A 12500-nucleotide genomic window follows, 5' to 3' on the forward strand; every position below is an offset into this window, starting at 1 on the left:
GCTGGAAGGGGATATGGAGCATCCAGCCTTTGGGTCTCACAGCGCCCAAAAGCCCTTCTTGTTCGGAAGAGCTTCAATCAATCTCATGGTTAGAAAAGCAGAAAGAAGAAAAGGAACAAGGGAAAAAATAAAGGAAAAAAAAACGTACAAGAAAAAGGAAAAATTAAAAGAACAATAAAGAAAAGTAAGGGGTAAAGAAATACAAAAAAGAAAGGAAAAGGAAAAGGTGGAAAAAGAGAAATAACAAAAAAGAGAAAAATAAAATGAAAAATGCATAACCGATATATAATGAGTCGTTGCGTGTATAAGCTTTTCGTTTTATTTTTTTGTCTACAAATAAAAAAAAACATACAACTTCGTCGTGAAAGAAAGAACACAATTCACAAGCAAAACCCAAGACCTCTATCTACTTCCACCAATTCATAACATGAGACTTATTTGTTCGATCACACATGCGAATGTTGTCGAGGAACTTGTTTGGGCGTCTGCAAGCTGTTTCAACAACGAGGTCGATGGTCCTCGAGTACTCCATTCTCTTGGAGTTCGTGTGGATTGCACCATGGTGGCCTACAACTACCTTGCTTGCCTTCCAACTTTGTCCAACATGGGCTCCTAGACTGTCAACCAAGGGACCTTACTTCCTCCCTCTCTTCCCTCCCTTCCCCCTCCCTCTCTCCCCTACATTCCTCTCCCTTCCTTCCCTTCCCCTTTCTCTTCTCTCCCTTGATCTTCCTCTTCCCTCGCCTCTCTCCCCTACATTCCTCTCCCTTCCCTGCCCCTTTCTCTTCTCTCCCTTGATCTTCCTCTTCCCTCCCTCTCTCCCCTACATTCCTCTCCCTTCCATCCCTTCCCTGCCCCTTTCTCTTCTCTACCTTGATCTTCCTCTTCCCTCCCTTCCCCTCCCTCTCTCCCCTACATTCCTCTCCCTTCCTTCCCTTTCCTGCCCCTTTCTCTTCTCTACCTTGACCTTCCTGTTCCCTCCCTTCCCCTCCCTTCTCTTCTCCCCCTCACCCTTCCTTCCTTCCTTCTCTTCCTCCTTCCTATCTTCCCTTAAACCTTTATTTATTCCCTCTCTTCCTCTCATCTTCCTTTGCCATGGCTTCCCTACAGTACATTCTGAATTAGTTATTAACTGCAGACCGAAGTAATCTCTCCTTCCTCTTAACCAGCTTCCTTCTCCTCCCCTTCCTCCCCCGTCTCTCTCCTTCCTTTCTTCCCCTAAACCTTCATTCTCCGTCTTCCTCTCCTCCTCTTCCTCTTCTCCTCCTCTTCCTCTTCTTCTCTGTAATGGCTTCCGTACATCCGATATTACTTATTAAATGTGTGGCCGAACTAATCTCTCCTTACTCTTAACCAGCTTCCTTCTACTCCCCTTCTTTCACCCCCTCTCTCTTTCTTCCTCTTCTCCTCTTCTTCCTCCTCTTTCTCCTCATCCACCTCTTTCTCCCCTCCTCCCTACCTCCTCCCCTTCTCCGTTCCTTTTATCCTCCTTCTCTTCCGCTTCCTCTTGTTGCAAGAAATGCCAGTAGATTATCATTGGTTCATGTTATACTAGCGAGCACACGCACACGCGCATGCATTAACTGCACGACGTCAGATCTTGGTGGTATCAGCAAGCTTCAACGGACCATCCATTGTCTGACTCGATCCGCGGTCAGTTTGGCTTGACCTTATATTCATCTGTATATTACTGTATATTACTGTATTTTCTTACTGTATATATGTGTATTTATATTTTATACTGGGTGCTCACACTCAGCTCTATACCGTACATAAATTTAGTCACAAGGAAAATATATTTATGGAATAATGAACTTGTTGGAAACCGACACTCATTTTCTTCGTCGCGCCCTAAATGGCAAGAGTCAGGCGAGGCTTGACTGCGCTACTGTCAAGACTTACCAAATAAAGAGAAGAACCCAAGCGAGGCCTTTATCCCAACGCCTCCAAACTAATATAGAACAACATCAAGTCTTCACTCTTACGCTTCTCACCTTTATTACTCCTACTCTTTCTTTCTCTCTTCTTTTCCTCTTCCTCTAGCTCCTCTTCATTCTCCTACTCCTACTCCTACTCCTCCTCCTCCTCCTCCTCCTCCTCCTCATCTTACTGCGCCTCTTCTTCCTCCTCCTCTCTGTATCCTCCCTTCTCCTCCACCTTCTTTTCTTTCACAGCCACCGTTTCCTCTTCCTCTTCAGCTTCTTCATTTTATCTCTTTTCCTTCACCTTTACCTTCACCACCACCTTTTCCTCCTCCTCGTCCTCATCTTCCTCCTGTTCTTCTTCCTCCTCCTCCTCCTCCTCCCGCTGCATCAGTTGGCAAACAGACCTCCTCTGGTTTTCTTCAGTATCCTCTTGTGATCTCCAGTTTATGTCTCCGAGACGAAGGTTGTTGTCATAAGTTTTCTGTCGTTTGCGTCAGTTAATACTTTAGAAACAAATCCAAGTATACTAGAGTTTAACCAACATTATGCTGATGTCATATATACACGAGGTGCCGCTGATTCCTTCTCGAACACAGAAATAATAAACGATTTAGAAAATGGATCAAATTCTCCGCTTCCGAAGAGGAAGGGGGGAGAGAAGACGCCAATGAAAAATAAATGCCGGGAGAGTGAGTCGAAGTCTATGGACTTCGGGAAGAAATACAAGAAGCACAAGAGTTCTTCGTGGAAAGAAAGAAACAGTGACCGTACCGGTCGACCCTCAAGAGGGATCTGACGCTCCAGCGATCTCAGAGTTGTATTGTTTCTCGAAGAGGGAAGTAACACACCATGAGAAGGACAATAGGAAAGAGAGGTATACTGTGGTGAACTAGGGGAGGCTGAAGACTTCAAGGGCAAAAGGAGCGCGTGAGGTGAATTATTATGGACTACTCCCTGCTGTGAAGTCACTCCTTACGCAAGGTGCGTACTCCGTTCAGAGGTAAATAGGAGTAGGGTATTTACAAAGGATTACAAAGGCGGAGCATGCCGACAGGAGACCTTTTGGTCCATATCTAGGTCGGATGCGAAAAAAAAAATAATAAGATAATAAATAAAAACTATAATAATGTGAATAACAAATGAAATAAATCAATGCATAGGTATAGTTAAATAATAAACAAACAGGTAAAAAGTAAATAATAATAAATTGACATATAACTAATAATAAATGAAAATCAAACAGACAAATGATAACAAAACAAAAACAAATAATATAAAATAAACCATAATCATTACAGCATCTTTCTTAGGTGTTTATCTAAATGATTCTTAAAGCTTCGAATTGAACTACATTGCACTACCTGTGCAATGTAGTTCACACCATATGGAGTCACCATATGGTGTGTGTGTATGACGCCCATAGGCGTCAAACACAAACACACACACACACACACACACACACACACACACACACACACACACACACACACACACACACACACACACACACACACACACACACACACACACTCACACTCACACTTGGACGTCATCGACTACTCCGTGATAGATCGGAACCTCAGAGTCTCGACATATTTATTACATCGTCTCCATGAAGCGTTTTCTACAAAAGAGAAAATGTATAATAGTCTGACATCACTCTCTTCGTCTGAAGTGCATCAGAGTTGGTCTGAATATTCGTTTTGTCTACACGAGTCTCAAGGATGTTTTTGCAAATTCCTTGGGGCGAACTCTTGTCACCCTCAAATCGATATGGGATCAAAGTCGGTTTGAGTTCTTTGCCAGATGGTTGTGGTCTGTGAACTCTGATATCAGCAGCATCTGCTGAAGATCACGATCTTGCCGAAGTGTCCTACAGATCCTGAGCATACTGAAAGGTGCTTAAGGGGGGGGGGGATGATAAAGTGGTGATGGTGATGGTGGTGGTGATGGTGATGGTGATGGTGGTGGTGATGGTGATGGTGATGGTGGTGATGATGATGGTGGTGATGATGATGATGATGATGGTGGTGGTGGTGGTGATGATGGTGATGGTGGTGGTGATGATAATGGTGGTGGTGATGGTGGTGATGGTGGTGATGGTGATGATGATGGTGGTACCGCGGTGATGAGGTGGTGGTGGTGGTGGTGGTGGTGGTGGTGATGGTGGTGATGGTGATGGTGGTGTTGGTGTCGGTGGTGGTGATAGTGGTGTTGGTGATGGTACTGTGGTGGAACTGCAGACACCCTGTGGTGCGATAATGTCGGAGGCTTTCGGTGCCGATGACCTCCGTGGGATGAGGTTCGTGTTGGTATTCAGTCATACCACCGCCACAACTATGCTGTCGATAAGGTCCTACGGAGATGAATTAAATAGTCTACTCTGCCAGAATAAAATGTCCAAAGTGAGGAAAGGGTTAACTATCTAGACTGAGATGATTTATCTCCTTTATCTATTTATTCATCTGTTTATTTATTATATTTCTCTATGTTATTTATTTATTTATGTGTGTATTTATTACCTAATCATTTATTTGCTTATTTGTGTATTTGTTATTTATCAAATATGTATCTTTTACTTATGCATTTATTTACTTTCCTATTTACTTAAACGTTAATTTACTTAGTTATTCTTTTTTTTATCGACAAATTTAATGTCCAGAAAGGATTCCTATGTCACCGACACTGCGGGCACGATGGCGATCCTTCAAAGTCTTTATTCAGGCTAGTTCCAGCCGATTTTATTCAGGTAAAAGGAAGCCACCGAAGAATATGGGTTAAGCGCTCTTTCTTCTAAGCTCCTTCAACGCGATGTAGGGTAGAGTGCCAGAGGACTGGAGGAGTGCTTGTATAGGTCCACTTTACAAGGGAAAAGGGGACAAATGTGAGTGAAGTAGTTTCAGTGTTGCTGTTTTTCCTGTAAACTGAAAATGCGGTCTTATTCTCAGTTTACAGGAAAAGCACCAACAAGGATGAAATCGTGCATTATTACCCGGCCCAAAACGACAGAATTAAAAGTGAAATTGTCATTGGTTTCTTCCTGAGAGCTTTCCGAATATGTAGTGAGGAATTCCTCCAGGAAGAGATCAATCACATTTTTTATATTTTCAAAAAAAAACTACGGTATCCAGAAGGTCTTTTACACAGATTGAGGGAGAAGGTCCTAAGAATAAATAAAAGAAGCAGAGGAGATAAAAGAGGAGAGAGTGAGGTTGACAGTGGTGGGTTTTTGTCCGTCCCCAACTCAAGACGCGCGAGTGATATGGGACCGTTGTTCACCTATCGGGCAGGGCTAAAAATTCCGTTCGGCACTGGTACCAGGATAGGAGAGATTGTGGTAAACAAGAGCAATGGCAAAGTCGAAACAGAAGAGAACAGCTTGATTTACATAATACCATGCAAAAGCTGTCCCGTTAGTTATTTCGGAGAAACCAGCAGTGGGATAAAAAAAAAACGTGCATATGAACACAAAAGCGACGTCAGAGTTCACAGAACTTCAAATTCGTTAGTGGTCCACCTTGATAACTTTGGCCACCTACCAGATTCGGAAAGAACAGAAGTGCTACATAAAGATCTAACGAAACAAAAGAAAAGTAAATGAGGCAGCCTACATCAATTTGCATCTATGTGGCAACCACCGTGATGGATTTGTCAAATTGGCGAGAGTAACGGCCAGCTTGGTTCTTCGTGATGCCGAACGGAGGTGCATGAGGAGCAAAGACGAAAGGGGAGGAACGGGGTAAGCTGGGAGTATATAAGCTGTCAATGACTTGTGTGTGTACACTCTGAGGAAATCCTTTCAGGACGAAACGTTAGCAATAAAACCCCAACGGTTCCTGGTGGTTACCCCACCACCCTTCCACTCATTCTATCTTACGCACTTCAAAATATATATATATATATATATATGTGTGTGTGTGTGTGTGTGTGTGTGTGTGTGTGTGTGTGTGTGTGTGTGTGTGTGTGTGTGAGTGTGTGAGTGTGTGTGTATGAAAATGTAACTGTAGTTATCAGGTATTTGACATTCTATTTCCCCACAGTAATTAGCCAACATCAGTGCATTTATTTCATCAGGACTTTGCTAATAGAATGCATTAGGAGAACCGCTCTCCGTTCATTCGTTCTGACTACGGATGTTCAACAGGTGATGAACACGAACATAAATATGTTCAACAGCTGCGTATTCCTATGGGTTCATGGCTCATGAAAACAAAGGATGCAAATATGTTTTTTATTGTTGTGTATCTAATTCATTGTATTAATCCAACATGCCTGGACTGAAGTGAACTGGATTACAAAGAATGGGAAGGAGGGAGAGGATGGTGGGAAGGTGAAAAGTCGGAGAGATGGATAAGAAGAAGATTGAGTTGGTGATGTTGTTCTTATTGACTGCTGTTCACCGGCGCTTCTGTCCTTGTGTGCAATCTCGTGTTGCTGTCGTGTGGTATGTTGGAAAGGGAAGGATATTCTATTCTATTTGTTTCTATCTATTCACCTTTTTATTTATCTATTCATTTATCTGTTTATCTATTAATTTATTTATTTTTATCCATTTATCTATTTATCCATCTATTTTGTAAAAGATATAACAGGTATTTTTCTTTGTCAATTCTGAATATGTTTCTCTTCATTTATATATCCGAGGAAAACTGTTAAGGACAGTCAAGAGTTTTTACGATGGTAGTAGAGCCTGTCTTAGAATAGGAAATGGAGAGAGCGATTGGTTTGAGGTAAAGGTGGGACTGCGTCAGGGCTGTGTCATGTCGCCATGGCTGTTCAATGTGTATATGGACGGGATGGCGTGGGAGGTAAAAGCGAGGCAATAGGAAGGGGACTGGAGATGGTTAAAGAAAATGGAGAAAAAAGGAGGTGAGCCAGTTGTTGTTTGCTGACGACACTGCGGTTGTGGCAGGGTCAGAGGAAGGGTTAAGGGAGTTAGTGACGGAGTTTGGAAAGATATGTGATAGGAGAAAATTGAAGGTAAATGAGGGTAAAAGTAAGGTGATAAGGTAGAGGATGGCAGTGACTTGAAAGTAAATCTGAAAGGAGAGAGGCTGGAGGAGGTGGATAACTTTAGGTATTTAAAGGGATCGAATGTGCCAGGAGAGGGAAGAATGGAGGTGGATGTAAATATTAGATAGGGAGAAGCAAGTAAATCCCTTGGGGGATTGGAAAGTGTCACGAGAATAGCCAATTGGGAATGGATGCAAAGAGAAGATTGTATGAAGGTATGATTGTGCCAGCGGCATTGTATGGGGCAAAGACTTAGAATTTAAGAGTGACAGAGAGGAAAAGTTTGAATGTGTTTGAGGTGAAATGTCTGAGAAGTATGTTAGTGGTTACTAGGTTAGATAGAGTGAGAAACTAGGAGGTGAGGAGGAGAGTGGGAATGGAAAAGAAGATGGCAGATACGGCTGATGAAATATTGGGATGATTTGGACACATGGAAATAATGAGTGATGAAAGATTAGTAAAAGAGGTGTGGATGGCACATGTGGAGGGAGAGAACTTGAAGGGACGACCGAGGATGAGATGGATTGATGGGGTTCAGGGGGCGTTGAGCAAGAGGGGAATGTCTGTTGGGCAAGGAAGGGAGAAGGCGGGAGATAAGGATGAGTGGAGAATTACTGTGTATGAGTGATACTGTTATGCATGGCTTATGTGTGAATATTTTGACGCAACCTGAAGAGATTTCTCCCCCCATCTTCTCTCTTTCTGCATGAGGGGACGGAGAGGGGGGGTGGTCGTCGATTAAGTGAAGCGTCCTTGCTCAATCGGTAAAATATTGGCCATGCGTCAAGCGCGGCATCGGTTCAGTACCCGAGGTGACTGTCGAAAATTATTTGTAATGGCATTCGCCGTCACTGGTAACTCACTTCAAGTACTTAGAATGACCAAAACCCATCGAGGTGTCGTTTCGTACTAGTTTCACCACTGGTTACGAGTTGAGTTCGAGTCTCTGTGAAAACTTAGATGAGAACGGCAGTTAGCAGTCTACCTAGATTCATCGAGAGGTAGATAAACTCCAAGTTGAAGACTTTTGTAGCTCCAGGAGCTCAGTCGGTAAAGCATTGCCCTGGTGTCAAGTGAGGCTTTGGTTCCACACCTGAAATAACTGTCGGAAAATATTTGTAATATACATATACATATGCATATACATGTACGTACACACACACACACACACACACACACACACACACACATATATATATATATATATATATATATATATATATATATATATATATATATATATACATATATATACCCAATTTTCAAAATCAGCAAATTTTGATTTGATAGATAAATTAGTAAGTGTGTGGAAAAGAAATGCAAATCAAAGAGGAGGAGGAGGGACTGAGGTGGTCTTACCCACTCTCATAGGAAACACATTACACTCAGTCACATATTTACTTTTGGATTATATCAGAACGTTTATTTAGTAGATTACAATGGACGGAGCGGAAGCATTTACAATTATATAAGCATAAATGCATTTGTGTTGAAATTGACAAACGAGTGGCAAGCAGCCGTCACGGTTCCGGTGTCTCGCGAAGGCTCGATAAATGCATATTCGTGAACATAATCTATTTATTCTATCCTGAATAAATCACTGAATAGGTAACACGTCGTTCATATTTCATTCCTATATTAAACACACGCCCTGTGGGGAAATAATAAATCAATAACGATGAATATTTCATGTCGTTCGATCGTGAGTGTTGTAGGCTCTAAATGAACTTTGGTAAAGTAATTTTTGTGTTTCTTTCTCTTTTTCCTCTTCCTCCCTCCCCCTCTCTCTCTCGGACGCGCGGATGGTGGGGAGGTGGAGGGGGAGGGGGAGAGTGGATGTATCTGCATTGCATTAGTATGAACAAATAGAAATGGCTTTTTGGGTCTCTTGCCTTAGATGACATTGTCATTTTTTTCAGAAAAAAAAATTATTCCAATGTAACCAACAATGTCACGCTGTCTCGTTACGTAACGATAATGTGACTGTCTCTTGGAACTGTGTTTTTCAAAAGATCTTTCCCCCTTATGAGTGGGGTAGCTTAGTCAAATCATATATCCATCCTACACACACCTCACACCCACTCAAAAAACCCTCATTCGAATTTTCTACCACCATGGCCCCTTGTTGATGCGGATGAAAATTAATTCATTGTTCCTTGCCACGCAGCTTTGTTCAGATGCAATGCAGCAAGACACAGCACGTCCACAGCAGTGATACCTTAAATCACCGATGTGTTTACCTCTCCGATGTAGAGCACTCAAAGTCTTAAAAACTCATCTGAACAAACACCTAACAATGCGACGTAATGCTTTGCAACTAGTTTTTTGTTTGCTCGTTTGTTCTCTTTTTAATTTTGGTTTGGTTATTTGTTGTTTTTTTCTTTTTGAATCAGACCTTATTATGAACCGAAATATGTCCTGTCGGAAGGTTTTGCCCCGGTAGCTGTTTGAACTCACTGCAAAAGAGAAATATTCTCGAAAAAAAATTCCTAAATCAGGAGAAACCTCAAGAGACAGAAGGTCTGTGTGTACCTGTGTTACTTGCATATTTATTGTTGCGGGAACGAAGCAACAAAGAGAGTTTGCAAACTCACGTATGCAAGTCATAACACATTCTGTGACTTTTTAACCGCACAAATTTTATTTTCCTAGCTAATCTCTGAGCGCCTTTAGTGTAATGACCTGCTTTTTAGACATTTCTTCTGATTTAACGATCGTTGGTTTTATCTAGCTTTGGGGGTTGAAATAAAGGGATTTGTCAGTAGGGACTGGTTTTGCTGTGAGTTCTCCCTTCAGCTGAATAAAATGTTTAGAAATAAAACAAAATAATAATGATAAAAAGTATGTCCACATACCGAAAGAGAACGATTTCTCTACAGAAATCGTTTTAGGGTAAAATGGTTTCATTATAAATACAATCAGACTATTGTATCCTGATTTTGATTGCATAACTGAAACCTCTTAGAGCAGGAAACTAGGGAGGTTTTTGGTAAAAGTTAGATTAGGTCAAGTCAGGTTATCTTAACTTAGACTGAGGTTGTCAGGTTGGATTAACTTAGATTGAGTTAGGGTAAGCTATAGTTATTATTGTCACTGTCATTGCCATTGCTGTTGTCATTGTCATCATTATCATTATCAGCATTATCATTGTTATTGATATCATCATTATCATAACTACTGCTATTAGTATCATTATATTCCTATATTTTTCTCCTTAAGTTAGTCTGTGGCATTTGTTCAAACCCAGAGCGAGCTCTTGAAACCACACATGATGTAGATTTTTTTTTTTTCAAATTTAAAGAAGGAATGCGTGTTCCCCCAACCCCCATTATGCGCGCATCAGTCCGCAGAGTTATTCGCAATATAACCTTCCCTCAGCCGATTGCTCCCGTGTACGGATAAAACTATGCCGCTCGGAAAGACGACGCCATTAGCGTGTGTCCACGTGGAGCCTTAGTTTCTATCGGATTTCACAGATCCGGGTTCACTCAAGACTACCCGTGACTAATGCTTGCTTCTTGAATGCCGAGTATGTAGATAAGAGGTGAAGGCTTCGGCCGTAGTTTAGCTGTTCTTAGTATATGCACACCACCCCTCCCCCATTTCTTCTGGACGTCTTTTCCTTTTCTACCTATGGATAAGTAAAGGAATGAGGGGGGAATAAGTTATGCATGGCTGAACTTACAAGGAAAAAAGATTAATGTACTTTTTAGCTTCCCACGCTAATCTTCTTGCGTTCTCGGCATTTCCATCCAAAATACTTAACAAATCGCCTTTTACCAGGTTCTTAAGCACGTTTGTTCCGCAAGGCCTTGTTTTCCACTTCAGACCTACCATAACACAAAGATTGGGGATAAAAGGCCGCCAAAACATTGGATGAAGTTGTCGTTGTTGGAGTCTACACACAACGTCAATCACCAATTCTAACATTACTGTCCATTTTTTCTAACAGTACTACAATATTTTCTATCAATACTCTCGTCACTATTATGGTTTTGTAATTGGTAACAGTGTTATTATTATCCTTAATTATAATCTTTAATTGTTATTCTTTATTATTATTTTTGTCTTTAGTATCTCCCTAATTGGTGTCGCCATATCATCATCATTATTATCAGTTGTAGTATTACTAAGTATTTCATATTTATAACAATATTGTTGCTGTTGTTACTAAATGTCAATAGTAGGTATTATTATGCTAAATGTTATTTTGGGGGGCTATCATTAATCAATTATCACCAGTATTGTTATTGTCACTATCGTATAACTTGTGTTATTTTCAACTCATCATCACCATCATCATTATCATTTCATCATGTTCTTATTATCATTATTATTAGATATATCTTACTATTGTTGATTACCATATTATCATTGTTAATCACCTAATCATTTATTTACTTATTCACATGATTTGTGTGTTCGTAGCTGATTCAACCAAATGTCGATTTTTCATGGAGTCAGGGTGATTATTATAATGATATAATCTTAAGTGTGGTACCTGTTCGTGAACTCGATTAAATCAGTGTTTACCGAAGGGTTAAGAGGATGCAGCAGCTGCTCGTTGGCAGCAAAAGTCCAGCTTAGGTCGGGCTGCACCAGACAGCTCGCAGCCATGCTAATGCAAACGAACGCGTGTTTGTACGGGCGACTCGGTGGGACCACACGTGTTCGTACACACACACGCGCAGCCACACATGCACAAGTGTTTTTGCTTTGGATACGTGTTTTTTCTTTCTACAGGATAAAATCGCCTGTGGGAAAGAAGAATAAAATGGTTGGAAATGACAATTTTGGCGAACAGGACACTAAAATTTGTTTTAGAGGCTCATTCCCCGACGCTCATTTCCTGGTGAATGAAGCCCTTCATTTCGGGAAGAGACGCTAACCTTATGAATTGCTGTTGGAGCGCTACCTTCTTGGGCGGTGCAAACCCAGCAAAATATAAGGATTAATAAGAATAAACTATATAAAGTGAAGAAAATTGTCCCAACCATCCGACCAACTGTTCATTAACATCAGTAAAGACACCCCCTCCCCCTCCCCAGGGGGTAAAGTTCAGAACTTCAGATGAACTCGCTATATAGTAACTGGCGCCGAGATGGGCCGCCTTAACGTCTATAGCATCAATGACCGTAGAACCGGAGTCATTGCCGTAGTAAATTTCATACCTCCAAGCTATCGTTCTCTTTAGTGATATTTTTCGCATTACTTTGGCTATTCACCACATTCCATGAGCATTATCATCACTATGTCTTTCTTCCGTTATCACCACCACCACTATCGTTATCCTCACCGACTATAACACACAAGGATAGAGGCACCGGTAAACTACAATTCATAACTAGCATTAACAAAATTATCACCACTACACCTACCACCACTGCCATAACTACCATCATCACGATAACCCTAATTGTGTTCACTATCACGACCATTACTACCGTAATAATAATGATATTAATAATATATTAATAATAATAATAGTAATATAATAATGATATATGATAATGATTAATGATGATAATAATAGTGATAATAATAATGAATGATGATAATCGT

The 12500-nt window shown here is 41.0% G+C and overlaps 1 protein-coding gene across 1 annotated transcript in view; it reads left to right on the plus strand.

Annotated features, from left to right (window-relative positions):
• LOC143019431 (uncharacterized) overlaps positions 1 to 12500 on the plus strand; it is a 301610-nt gene that overhangs the window by 287408 nt on the left and 1702 nt on the right. The gene's annotated exons all lie outside the window — the stretch shown is intronic.

This window comes from Oratosquilla oratoria, chromosome 37, assembly GCF_046742065.1.
Source record: "Oratosquilla oratoria isolate Oo_2021 chromosome 37, ASM4674206v1, whole genome shotgun sequence".
NCBI classification, from domain to species: domain Eukaryota; kingdom Metazoa; phylum Arthropoda; class Malacostraca; order Stomatopoda; family Squillidae; genus Oratosquilla; species Oratosquilla oratoria.